This window comes from Bombyx mori, chromosome 12 (genome assembly GCF_030269925.1).
Source record: "Bombyx mori chromosome 12, ASM3026992v2".
NCBI classification, from domain to species: Eukaryota; Metazoa; Arthropoda; class Insecta; order Lepidoptera; family Bombycidae; genus Bombyx; species Bombyx mori.
Genome location: NC_085118.1, coordinates 7035833 through 7050783, shown reverse-complemented (window position 1 = coordinate 7050783; position 14951 = coordinate 7035833). Strand labels below are relative to the sequence as shown.

Below are 14951 nucleotides of genomic sequence, written 5' to 3'. Positions count from 1 at the left end.
GGGACGATACGTCCCGATTGTGGCGGGACAGTCACGCTTTCGGGAATTCTGTCCTGCTGTCCCCAGCGAGGCAGACATAGTTCCGCTTTTGCAGAGAGACCAAACGATAAATTTATTTTTCAATTCAACATGGCACTAGGAGTGTTTAAATGGGCTAATTTAACAAAAGTGCCTTCGTGGGAAGAGGTACAGAAAGTACTTGATTTACTGAACACACAAGGGTTTATTATCAGAAGCCAAGATACGAGTTTTTGATGCAAAAATTACTGACTGGAATGCCGAGAATGTTTCTACTGAAAACCGTTGGGTCGAATTATTCCAGCACTTCCGTACCAACAATCTACATTTAACAAACTTTTCCACAATTATTGAGTAAGTTATTTGTCACCTGGAAGTAACGCACCGTTGAAAGAGTTTTTCTCAAATGAACAAAATATGGATAAGTGATTAAACGCAGTTAAGTGTTGCAGTAATGAAAGCTATTTTGATTACGAAAATAAATATGTATAAATAAATCGTATACAGTAAAAAAAGTTAGTAAAACAGAATTTGTCGTGACTATTAATTTATCATCGGCAAGGCATTGGAATGTTCAGAAATGCGCCATCTGTGGATTCCATTTTTTTACGATCTTGCCTTACTACCTGCATGCAGAGATCTGCAAAGAGCAGACCATAGAGTATAGAAATACACGAGACTCTGCAGTTTTATTAAATTGTTATAATATGCATTATTTCAATGGACTAAAGATGCGTTATTTTTCAGGAAGTTTCAAGCTGCATTTAAAATTAATGATATTTATTAGATTGCAGTAACCTAATCTAGGTAAAAGCTTTTTTTAAAACACTTTGAAGTTAAATTGTACAAAGTTATTTGATGTTGTGAGGCAATTGAATAGACTATTGTGAGACAATTGAAGTACTTTCTTAAACATAATTAAGGTATTCGTCTGAGAACATGAAAATAATCCACAATTATGTTTTATGTGTAAATTTTATAGCTGTTATATATTATTACAAAAAATGTTTGTTTTGTATGCTATGTGTAAGTCGACATGATTACAGTAAACAAACTTAAATTTGTATAAAATTTAATTAATGAACCTACCTAAATAAATATAGGTCAATAAGTTCTAAATATTTCTTGTTACATTATAATATGCGCACGTAGTTTTTACGACCATACTATTCGGAATCTCCAAATAGGTTAACGGTTAAACTGTTTTTATTTATTATTATTAAAAGGATGATAAGTTAGGATACCTGGACCGAAATATTTTATACAAAGATGCCGATTTCGATCGGATTGCGGAACCGTGATCAGAATATATTAAATTTAACATCAATGAACTCTTTGAAATAATTACATAGGTACCAAATAGAAAACATTACGGAATAAATTTGAAGAATTCGGTACTGGTATACGGTATGGAATAAATACGTCGCAGCAGTGTTATGCAATGTACTTATATAAGGATTTTCTTTTCACTTTTCTGACAAACTCTCATTCATAAAATTTATGTCCGCAGTGATTACCTATCAGTAAATGAATGAAAAATTTTATTTTTGTAAAAGCATTTGGGCCGCTTCTCGTCGTTGATGGTACTATGACAAAAACCTTCACTGAATTGCTAACAATCACCGGACAAAGTTTCAACTCAATCGTAAACACGTACGATCGCACAGATTACGAACAAACTTGTCGAAGAGTTTGGCATGACGCTCATAGCCTCAGTCGGATTCTCACAGCGGATCATGATTTTGATCCCATAGTAGATCCACTGATTAAGCAGATGTCTTTGAGCTGTTAGGGCCTTGGAAACAGATATTATCAGACCTTATCCTTACCGGCTAAGCTCTTGAGCTAGCTCACCTGTCCTGGTGAAGGTGTAAAGGCCACTGTGCATAAGGGTCACAACAAACCCTCACGTCCAAAACAAAATATAGCGAACAAATAAACACACAAACACTGGTGGTAGGCATAGATATCACCATCATAACTATTTCTTCCGCAAAGCAGTTGCGTTCCAGTTTGAAAGGTGAGACAAGCGTTACACAATACCATGTTTATTTCGACCTCAAGTCTCAAGGTAGGTGGCGGCACGTTGCTATGTCTATGATCTCCGGATCACTTAACACCAGAAGGGCCGTCGTTCACTTATCTGTGCACTGAAATTGAAGCGTCTAATTTAAAATAAGGATTCATAAAAAGTAATCTAGGTCTTTCAATAGGTGGTAAAGGCTGTGGTTAAATAAAAGGATGCACGTTAAGGTTTATGACGCCATCACCAATACAGTGTGAACGTGCCTGAGAGATAATTAGTTGTTTTGACTGTTTACACTCTTTCATATACCCTACCTATAAACTATTATTCACTAGGATATTTAACATATATATTTATATATTGTTCTAGGTAAATTCAATTAATTTAAATATAAGTGTGGGTAAATACATATTTCTCAAACCCGAAGCTACAGAGACTGGAAGTGGTAATTGATAGGATAACGAGAACAATGTTATTTTGAAGAAAAAGAAAGTACAAGTTTGGATGTGAACAAAACATGTATTGTTATCTAAAGTTGTGGCCCGGTCAACTAATGGTAAATAGATAACTAATGTGGGTACATTGCGTAGGCGTGCAGTAGAATATTACTTGCTACTTATTACCTAGTTGTAGTTACGAGCACAATACTTTGAAGGAATGTAGAACTGAAACGCTTCCAAAAAAAAACTAGAAACGAATTAATATGATACCATCCGGTACCTCTGTGGCTCTTTTATAGCCATGAACATGTTTTTGTTTTAGTAAATGCGCGATAGTTTGTGACGGCGGGTAGGGGCGCGGGGAGGGGTAGACCGGTCGAGGCGGCGGAGCGGGGTGCGCAGGCGCTACGTAAGCGCGGTAGCAGCGGACGGGCGACGTGAGGAATGCGGACGACCTTCAGATTCCGAGCGCCCCTCCCCCTACGCCAGCCGCATCTTGCGTCCTCGCATACCTAAAGCCGTCGTCGTGCCTCCACTTTTCGACATCTCGCTACGAATTTTGACATTCAAGATTTTGGATGCTTAACAGTTAATGACGTTTTATGATAACGTCAAAATGTTCAATCTATACTAATAATAATATAATCTACAGTGGTTTTTACGGATGTTCCGTTATAACCACTGAACCATGCATCCGATTTACTTGAAACTTGGTATCCATGTAGAAAATACATGTACTTAATGGATAGGCTAATATTTATATGAGTGTTGGACTCCCTACACCAGTTGAGGGGGCGTTAATGATGAGAATCTTTGTGGGGGTGAGAATTAATAATGTTAATTTTAAATGCCAAGCGAAGCGGATGGGTACAACTAGTAGTTACTAATAACATTATCTCTCGTAACTTTTTTTAATAAATTTAAGTTATTTAAGAACACAGGTACTTAAAATATAAGTAAAATTCATCAACCCTTGCAGACACTTTTATGTTTCTTGCCGGAACCAATATAGTAATTTAGTCACCTATCTGTGTATTATTCTACCAAATATGAATAAGAATAGAGTGACGTGTGAAAATTTGTTGTTGTACAATATAGTTGTAGGTACACTAACAAAATTACATGTAAAATAAATGAAATGGCAACTTTATAGTATTCTATGTAGTAATACTAAGAACGTTTAGTCTTAGATGAAAACGTAACATAACTACATGTGAGTTACCTGGAACTTTATTACGTAAACAGTCATCTAAATGTACTTTAATATACTTATGTATAGCATCAGCTGAAGCATGGGGTCAACGGTCTCGTGCGACAGGGGTGCAGAGCGCGCTTTAGATTGCTGGGATACTTTATTTATTAATGAATAAATGCAAATTCCCTATCAGTTCAGGAATGTCAATAGATGTTTAGCTCAGGGATCGGGTCAAAGAACCGGTGTCCAGTATAGGGAAGCATCCTAAACCTTGTATAGTAGATAGGACTGCTGAATATATCTCTAACTAAATAATAAAACATGTACATACATACTCCGATTGATCTGACAAATACTATGAATTTGAAGTATCAGTATGCGGTGTCTTTTTTAGAAGTGTCCTAATACCATTTTTTTTTACTTTAATATAAGGTTTTAAATCCATTTGAAACATGCTATTGTGTCTTTGGTGACATAAATAGATTTTATTAATTGGTGTTAAAAACGTCATAATATTAATCAGGGATTAACACTTTAAAATTAAATCGCGACTACTAACTCTATCAGCTTACTTGACTGGCGCCACACTTCTCATTCAATTAAACTTCATAATTTTTTTATTTTAAAAAGAAATCAAAATGATGACACTCGTTCAGTGACAAAAAACGGTTGAACCAAACAAATTTATAATTATTTAAAAATCTAGAGGTATTTTAAGCTTAGGCACAAGGTTGTAAATTCATAATTTTGACACATCAACAAAACAATATTATGTTTAGTGTTTGTTTTATTTACTATTTTTTATTTACTGTATATAAATTAGTGATAATACAAAAGAGCAGCTGACACGTATTGAATGTGGTAGGGAGTTCCATAGTCTGACTAATGAAAAGTGAAAATTAAAACATAGTCGTAACGAATGTGTCACAAGATTTAATAAAGTAGGTATATTCATTTCAAGTCAAAAAGTTCAATTATTTGTAAAGCAAAGAAATAAACGAAAAAATGGGAGAAAATCTAATAACAATGCCCATTGTGATAACATTATATGTACGAGGAGGGATCAAAAGTACCTACTGAGAACGACATACTCTTTGTAAGAAAAACATAATACTGGCAGGCATAGCTCAGATACATATTTGTCAAGTAATATTAATAAAGAAAAAAATATTCGATTCTCTTTGGTTTTTTCCTAAATGAGTCGACTATTATCAAAGGCGGCAATCTGACTTTTGGACAATGATTGGTAAATCAGAAAAACGAATTATTGACTTTGTATTCCATCGGCAGTCACAAAACTCTTCGGAACGACATCTTAGATAAATAACAGGCTAACTATTAACCTTTATTTAATGCAGGTTTTGAACCGTATTCTTTGAAGGAGACGATTATATTCAAATCAATCTGTATTGACATATCAATAATTTTTTTTTGTCCAAATGCACAGATTGCCACCTTTGATAATAGACGACTCAAATGTGATCATTTGTTTGCATCGTGTCGTCGAAAATGGAGAAAAACTAAGTGCGAGCCGTTATTAAATACCTCTGCTTAAAAAAGTTAACGACGCAAGAGATTCATTGCGATTTGGAGGCAACATTAGGAGAGTCTGCTCCGCCGTCTTCCACTGTCGCAAGGTGGGCTTCACAATTTCGAGTAAGGAGAACGAGTACAGAAGACGAACAATGTTGCGGCCGTCCATCGACATTAGTCACCCAAGAAAATGTTGCGAAAGTCGAGAAAATTGTATTGAGCGATCAAAGAGTTACTATCCGATACTTAATTCAAGAAACAGGCATTTCATATGGAAGTGTTCAATCCATATTGAAACAATCTTTGAATATGAGATGGGCGCCGAGAATGTTAACCGACAGGAAGATATTGTTGGACAAGTTTGAAGAAGATTCTGAAAACTTATTGTCTCGTTTCGTAACAATGGACGAAACATGGGCTCATCATTATAATTCCGAGACACAACAGCAATCTTTGCAATGGAAACGGCCATCATTACCGACCCCGAAGAAGTTTCGTGCCGTGGCATCGGCTGGCAAGGTTATGGCCTCAATATTTTGGGACTCAGAAGAGATATTGTTGATTGATGACCTGGAGCGTGGAACCACTATTACAGGCCAATATTATGCAGCTTTAATTCCCAAGTTGAAGAATGCTATCAAAGAGAAAAGGAGAGGGAAACTTCGAAGGGGCGTGCTGTTTCATCACGACAACGCACTCGCGCATAGATCGGCAGTTGCGATGGCAGACAAAACTTTTTTTTAAAGGGATTCAAAAAGCTCTGTACTAGGTGTGTAGAGAGACTCAGAAAAATAAATTATTAAGTTATCAATAGTCATTATATTCTATCTCATTCTCACTACTAGTGGATCCCTCCTAGTAGCTTATTGAAAAATTTGAGGTGTTACGTAAGTTTAACCCATTGCTAATTGTAGTTTAAATATATTTTTTTGTTTTTTTTTAGTCTCCCATTTTTTTATATCACTTGTTCGTAGTTATTCATTAGATATATAAAAAATAATCTTGAATTAATCGTGAGATGTCGCCAATTTAGGGGAGTTTTTGTAATAGTGCCTTAAACGTACGAATACATAAATGGCGGGTAAATATTTTCAACAAATGGGCAAAGATCATGCATTTAACGATAGACACGATGAAGAGGGGTACACTCGTTATACTCATTTAATTAAAGTTCATTTTTAATAAAATTTGTCAGCCTTACAGAAATGCTAATAATTTATTTGATAGGTGCTTTTAAAAATTCAGGCAGCTGAGGTTTACATTTTCAATTTACATATTTTACATAATGTATTATGACATCAAATGTGGTCATAATCGTCTTGTAAAAATAATTCAGTTGTTTAAATGTTTTTTAACGATTTTAGTATTCTTTATTTTGAGTCACTTGATTTAATCTAACTTTGTAATTTTGTAACTATGTATTGTATTATTAGGATTCACTAGCCTTTAAAAGTTGTTTGTAAATTCCGTGCAAGTGCAATCTCACTGCATAAGTTTTATAAAAGTTTCAATGAATTTTTATAATTGTCATATAAAATGATGTACAAAATTTATAATAAAAATAGGGCGAAGGAAAAGTATATTCTCTCTATCCCTCAATTCTCAAACGCCTGCATCATAATGGTGGTGACGTCATGAACCATTACGGTTATTGTTTATTTGCTGATTAATTACCTCACCACCTGATTTAGAAGGTATCTTACTTATTCGTTTCTGATCGGACCTATATTTTATAAGTGCCTATTATTTGCTAAAAAATATTGAGTCCACATTATCTATGTATGTCTGTGCACTATGAATCACTAGATTTACGAATTTTGTCGGTATTCCGAAGCGTCTGTAAGACACCCGGTGCGATTCAAATCCAGCAAGTAGGCAAGTACCTATAAAATTTTCTATGAAGCTACGTACCCAACAGGAGCTCATGACCGATGTCCTATAGTGTTAAAGAAAACCCGCAAAATTTATGGGCAATTACACTTGCTAGGGCGTATTGTAATCCCACTCGGGTTGGTACCGTAATTCTGCTTAATTCTGAAACGCGAAGCAGCTCTTTTAATGTATTCAAACGTTAAATTTCAATTTCGTATAATTGATGTTCGTTTATTACACAGACAGTACGTCATGTACCTTTTATTTACACATTCATTGCGCTATCGCAGGAATGCGGTCGCGGTCGCAGCCGTTTATTGCCGGTTAATGATTCATTTGTTTTATCAATCACAATTACACCACGGCCCGCACGAACGTTGATAATACGTGGTGAGCTATATATAGCACCAAGAGTTTTTTTACGCTCACACTACGTATACCACTGTCCTCCTTAAGACATGAGCCGAAATACACAATAGCTCTGGAAAACGTAGTAGGTACTATTGAAACCGGAATGTATGATTACGTTTAAGCGAAAAGCTGGTTACAGCCCCTCGTAAACGAAAAGGGATAAAATAGTAATTCTATAGGAAGTTGTAGACGTAATGAGTAGGGGACTTTATACTCGCTACTTAAGATCAATCGCCAGAAAGACTATTACCAAGTAAGATTACCTCTCCTACGTTTTTATCTAGTCTTTTTTTAGTGTATACAACTAAATAAACTTGAAAAACAAGTTGATAAACAAATACATTCTGGTGTCCCCGAAAATCTAGGATTCAGAAAATTATTAAAAAGCGGTAGGCAGCGGATTGGTTCTGCCCCTGGCATTGCTGAAGTCCATGGGCGACGGTAACCACTCACCATCAGGTGGGCCGTATGCTCGTCTGCCTACAAGGGCAATAAAAAAAAAGGTTTAATTGTAACATATACATATACATTATCAGAATCTCCGTACTGAGTTAACTGTTGTGTTACACTTATACTAGGACTGCAGAAGCGCGCTTTTATTAGAGTAAGTTAAAAATATGTAATTGTTATTGGAAACGGAAACAGACATAAAAAAATTAATGAAGTGCTTGGATGGTTTTATTTTTTAATTATATACTGAATTATTATGAATTGGGTAAACAAGTAATTAACTGTGAAATAAATTAGAGTTTTGATGATTAATCCAAAAGATCATTGATTTTATGCGCATGGATCGTATTTTATTTCATTTAAATGTGGTAAACCTACATATTTTTGTAAAATTTACTATTATTAAAAATGCTTGCTGCTGAACTACTAAGAAATTCATATTACTCGTATTAGTAGGTAATCTTTCTGTTTCTGTATGATAACAAATAATTGATAACTCTACAACTGAAATTAACTTTACATTTATACTATACATATACCTATTTTTATAAATAAATTTAAGTTTTTAATTGTTTTTTTTTGCTATAATAATATTTTCTGTTTCTCTTACTGAATTTAATGTAATAGCTGTAAGTATCTCTAGGTACGTAGTTTTGGGATGCTTGGCGCTTCATCCTTCTGATCTACTGATATGTTGATGTTACAACATTAATATTCGATACAGTGTTAGAAGATAACACATGAAGTCATTAACCGAGATTATTTGAAATAGTTTTTTCCACATTATACATATTATTTAAAAACTATTATATTATATAAACACACATAAATGTATATATAATATTTTTTAAATAATATGTCAATTACAAGTCGGACGAATCCCTGACGCAAATTATTACCCAAAGGGCACATCATTTAAGTAGGATGTAATAAGAAAATTTACTTTACGCAAGAATTATTATAAAATATGTAAGCGAATGAAACAAGCAATTGAATTGGGAGTTTTTTTTAAATTTTGTACCACATGATATTTACGTAAAATAAAAATTGGTAGCGCATTGATGAAGGTACTTAGATGTTATGAGTTGACGTTGTTTGTGCTGGTGCTGCAAAGGAAGCGCGCGCGGGCGAAGGGTCAGCGGCCGCAGCGCGGTCGCTCGGTCGGCGCGAGCGCGCGGAATTCGAGTTATGCGTATGAAATGAAAGTGGCCGCATCGTGAAAGCGCGCGCATCCACAGTGGCAATCCAAGATGACACGAAGAATCACATCACTCACCATGAATAGACAAATCTACTGCTGCTAAATGCAAAGTACACTGTTATCCATAAACCGCATCCATTAACACTTCACTTCACTGATGTAGAGTTTGCACTATGTTACGTGTAAACGGCGCGAAGGTTGTCGTCGAGGCGCACGAAATCCATGCGCGCACTAGAACGACTGATACATTGAGTGAAGCGGAGTGGGCGCGTGGGTCGGCGAATGCAAAGGAACGTGCGCGGGGTGCGCCGTGGCTTCGAGTCTGTGGAATGCGGCAAGATAGTGGCGCACGGGTACCCGCCCGAGGCCCGCTGTAGGCTGGAACCTCCGTAGTCCGTACTTTTTTTTTTTTTTTTTTTTTTTTTTTTTATGATTGAAAGTTTACTGGTGGCCCGAAGGCCTTTCCAGTTTCACCAGGACAGGTGGGCGAGCAAAGGCTCAGCCAAGAGGGGTGGGATTTGCTAACAACTGCCCGAGCGCCTCCGAAGGAGACCTAACAACTCAAGAGCAATTGTTTCGCGAATGAATCTACTACCGGATCGGAATCGCGACCCGCTGAGAAGATCCGGCGAGAAACTCAGCGGGCTGATGCATGGGTTAGGTTGCACGTCGACCTCTTTGTCGAGTTCGACGAGTACGGTTACCGGGGTCCCTAAGCCTGCCCCTAGTATTAGAGCTGAAGGCATCTAATGCAAAGGTTATTGGATCTGATGGATCCGTAAGGACGTGTCTAGGGCGTCGACGGTGACTGGCTCCTGCATGATCAGGATGCGGGGAGTAGTCAGCGGCGGCAACGATAAGGCGATTATCATGACGCATAGCCTTATCGAAGTATCGTTCCGACGCTGACTTCATGTATTTCCGAATTGATTCGAGGCCCAGGTCGTCGTGTAGGTCAACGTTCCTCACGAACCACGGAGCCCCGACAGCTAACCTGCAAAAGCGGGATTGTAGGGATTGGAGGGTGTCTATGTGTGTGCGGGCCGCGTGAGCGAACACCACACTCGCGTAAGTCATGACGGGCCTTATGCAAGTTTTGTAAAGTGTCACCTTGTTCCGAAGGGACATTTTACTCCGCTTACAGATCATGGGGTAGAGTCTACCGAGAATAAACGCGGCACGGTCACGGACTGATTTTATATGCGGGCGGAATGTCATCGATGCATCCAGGGTAACGCCCAGGTACTTGACCTTCCTGGCCCAGGGTATGGGTTGTCTAAAGAGAGTAATCGGGGGTGTGAGATTCCTCCTCCTAATCCGGGAGGAAATCCGTGTGGAGCTTCCCCTCTGAAATAGCACCGCAGTACTTTTCGCTGGGTTGATGTCTATGCGCCATTTTCGGAACCACTGTCCTAGGGCTAGGGCTGCGCTCTGAAGCTTCTTCGCGATTAGGGACTTATTTCTACTAGAATAGTAAACAGTCGTGTCGTCGGCGAATAAAGCTAAATGGGTCGGCGGCGACCGGGGAATATCGTTGACGAATAAGCTAAATAGGAGGGGTGAGAGGACAGAGCCTTGCGGGACTCCAGCTGTGAGAGGTCGTGGGGAGGAGCGGGTTCCCTCGACTCGATATCGAAAAGAGCGGTTCGACAAGAAGTCCCGTATGATGAGCACGAGACTATCCGGCACGCCCATGTTGAATAGTTTGAAAATCAAACCATTGTGCCAGACTTTGTCGAACGCTTTTGCGACGTCGAAGAAGAGAGCTCCCGTGTATAACGGTTTTGGTCGATTAAGCCCCACAAGAATGTGCTCCGTGAGGCGGTGCACCTGTTGAACGCATGAGTGATTTGTACGGAATCCGAATTGTTCATCGATAAGAATGCCCTTGGATGAGACGAAGTCTCTGAGGCGTTTGTAGAGCAGACGCTCATACAGTTTGCCTAGAGACATGAGGAGGCTAATCGGGCGGTAGCTCGTCGGATGATTTTTTGGTTTACCGGGTTTATGTATGCCGATAACGTCCGCTTCTTTCCACACCGCGGGAAAGATACAGTTCGCCATAGCGGCATTGAAAATAGATGCCAACATCACGATGAGTTGGACGGGTAGAAGTTTAATAACGCGGTTGGATATACCGTCGGAACCGGGAGCCTTGCGAGGACGTAGGTCTTTGATCAAGTCTTTAACTTCCATCGGGGTGACGGGTGGTAACGCATCAGAGGGTGGCAAGGAGGCTCTGCGTTCTACCTCACTGTCTACTAATTCTACATGAACAGGGTCCACGGATTGAGTGCTGGGCGTGCACTGGGTTTGCAATGTATCGGCCAGCAGCTCTGCTTTTTCGTCATCATCGAACGCCGCGAGTCGGCCTGAGGGGCCTACGAGGGGGGGCATAGTTACTACCGTATCCGATTTGAGAGTACGAGCTAAGCGGTAGTAAGACCTTTGAGAGGGCGCGAGTCCTTCTAAGAAATCAGACCATCTGGCATCTCGGACTTCGGTGATGCGAGACTTTACGTCGCGTTGTAGGGCACGCATTCGAATACGATTTTCCGCGGTAGGATACCTATCGTACGCACGGATCGAGGCGTTCTTAGCTCTAAGGAGTTCCCTAATATCGTCGGGCAATTTGAAGCGGTGAAGGAAGTCCTCCGCTACAACTTGCTTCGATGACCTATCTAATGTCGAGGTGATGTGTGACGTTACGATGTCTATGGCTTCAGCGGTATCCTGAGGAGACGGGATAGAGTCCGGACTAAACGGAAGCGATGGTGGATCAGATTCAGCCAGGCTGATGCCCAGCGTGTGCCAATCCACCACAGTCCTCGTGACGGGAACGGAATCGGGAGCGCGACCGAGCTTCATAACGACGGGACGGTGGTCTGAATCTAACTCTGAAACTACTTCGATCGAGTGTAAGCGCAGAGTTACGTTTTTTAATAACGCTTTGTCGAGTATATCCGGGCGATGCGCGATATTTAGCGGGTAGTGAGTCGGGGTTAGCGGCGCGACGATATCGAAGGCGAGATCATCGACTAACGCGTCAAGCCGCCTGCCATTCGGGGTTGTGGTGTGTGAGTTCCACCTGATGTGTTTACAATTTAAGTCGCCCGCCAGAATGACAGAGCTCCCCATACCGAGCAGCGCCTCGATATCACTGCTTAGAACGATCTTATCCGGTGGAAGATAAACGGACGCGATAACGATCGGCGCGTGTCCCGTCAGTGAGATTCGGCACACTGATGCTTCGATATTAGCGAGCGCGGGAGGATCGAGCGGGACGCAATGCAGGGCTCTTCTATAGTAAATGACGGTACCACCACCACGGGCAGAGAGCCTGTCGTTCCTGACCATGTTATAGTTCGCGATTTTAGGGTCATGGCGCGCGGGCTTAAGTAGGGTCTCCTGCACTAAAAAGATATCAATTTGGTGGTCACGCAAAAAGTCAGAAACCTGATCACGTTGATTTGCGAGACCGTAAGCGTTAAAAAATCCTATCGTTACGGATAGGGGCTTTATTCTACTTATATACGCCATTGATTACCGGCGGAGTGAGGGGAGGACGTACGTATTTAATGACGCGTATACGTCGGCGTATTCCTGCACAACGGCGATAAAGTGTTGTGCAGTGGAGGCAGCGCGAATGGCGTCGCCCAAAGCGTTAACGCGCTCAAAGTTGATCGACTGAAAGAAGTCGATCGCTAAAGCGAGATTGTCGGACGCGGTCGGAGGGCAAGTCGCGGGAGAGGGACGAGTCGCGGGGGCGGGACGAATCGCGGAGGAGGGAGTTGTAGCCGTGTTCGTGTACGGCAGCGGTTTTGCCCAGGCCGAGACACTGGGCACCGCCGCCGGAACGAACGCTGGCTTAGCCTGCGACGCAGAGGGTGCCGAGGCTTTGATGTCTGGGCCGGAAGCTCGGAGGCGGTTTTGGCGGGCGACGCGGCGATTTATTTTAGGGGCTCGGGGGCAACCACGGTAATTCGCGGGGTGACCCTGTGTTCGACACAGGACGCAGCTAGGCGGTTCCGTCGCGGTTTTTTGGTCGCGAGCGCAGAGGGCCGTGGCGTGATCGCCCAAACACTTAACACATCGGGGGCGCGCGTGACAGTTACGGGAAGAGTGCCCGTACAATTGACAGTTATGGCACTGGCTAGGAGTGCCTTTTTTATGGGGGGCTTCGACAGCGATACCAGAGAGCCTACAGACGGTCTGTGTGTTAAAGATTTTCTTACCCTCGGGGGTAGGCTGGAGAGCGACTAGAACCATATTATATGGCTCCCTACCGCGACCGGTGTGCATACGGTGCACAGAATTCACTGGTAGGCCTTGTTCTAACAGGTCGGCTTTTACGAGCTCTACATCTAACTCTTTAGGGATTCCGCGTATTACAACGCGGAGTTCGCGCTCCTCCTGGAGCGTATACGTATGGAAACTTATACGCTCCTTACGGAGGTAAGAAGAGAGGGCCCTATGGTCGTCGGGTGTTTGAACCTTAATTTGAATGCCGTTCGCGAGGTTACGGGCATTCGTGAAATTTATATTTTTGGCCTTAAGGGCCAGGCAAACTCGATCCCAAGCTGCCTTCTCCTGAAGGATAACCGGGGGAGGGGTCTGGGTTTTATTTTGTGCCACCGGACGCGGCGACGGAGTGGCACGGGCTGGGGGCGCAACGGGAGTCTGAGGGCGGGGGCGCGACGCGTTCACGGCTTTGCTAATTTTAGCGGCCGCGGGAGCTCGAGACTCCGCGGCACGCTTCTTACCCTTCTGTACCAGGGTGAATCCATCCGTCGATGAGGCGGGGGCGAGGTCGACCTCCATGTCCGAGTCAGAGTCGGAGCACGAGGAGGCGGGTGCAGGCGACCTACGAGCAAGTGTAGGTGTTTTAGAGGGCGCGACGGAGGCCGCGGATGATCGCTCAGCTGAAACGATGGTCACGGCGGACGACGCAGCAGCTTTTCTCGCCAGTATAGGCGACACGGGAGCGGCAGGCACGACAGAGGCTGCGGTGCTCAATGCAGAAGCTCTGCACGCAGGTACAGGCGACGCAGGAGCAGCGAGCGCGGCGGAGTCCTCGAGAGGGCTCGCAGTGTGATTGGCCTTGAAGGCCAAAAACTCCGAGGCGAGCTGTGGGTGGCGAAGTCGGAGGAATTCCGCGAATACAGCGTCCATGATCGCTGAGTACCCAGGTGGGGCGGCCCCGGGTCTTGAAAACACTCGCCTTGCGGCGAGGCCCCAACTTCTCGGACCTGAGCGGTTCTATTGAACACAGGAGTCCGTACTCTAGTACCGCGTAGTGTACGGCTTGAGAGTTAAGACGAGATGCTAGCTTGATGTCAGCGAGGGGTCGTTTTTTACATGTGGAATGCTCGAGCTCCTATTTAAATTATATTTCTACATAGGCAAAATGCTGACTTAAAATCCGGCGGCTGAAATAATGATCAACTTAACGTATTTTTTTAATAAAGATGAATTTTTAAATGACGAGTTTAATAGGGCAAATCAACAATAGTAAAATTACAATCGTAAAAACAAACCCACTTTAAAGTTACATCGGTTCGATTACGAACGCATTCTTTCAGCGGCTGTACTGGAGAAATACTAATTATATTTATATACAATCTAAAGTATTTGTAGAGAGTTAATCCTTAAATAATGACGAATATCTTACCTGTGTTATTAAGGTAAACTAAAATTTGTTTTGCACTCAACTTTATAAGTGAAGTAGTTTTGAAAGCTAGCCACGTTTCGTTGTGACAATCACGAAATGTTTTATGAAGCTAAGTAGTAAATACATATATCTAC

General features: G+C 41.7%; 1 protein-coding gene across 1 annotated transcript in view; it reads right to left on the bottom strand.

Moving 5' to 3' along the window:
• The window catches only part of LOC101744950 (protein expanded), a 23362-nt gene extending 8411 nt beyond the window's left edge, over positions 1 to 14951 (bottom strand). Inside the window, exon 1 of the mRNA XM_038014587.2 lies at positions 14818 to 14951. The gene's annotated coding sequence lies outside the window, so the exon portion shown is untranslated. The remainder of the gene's footprint in view (positions 1 to 14817) is intronic.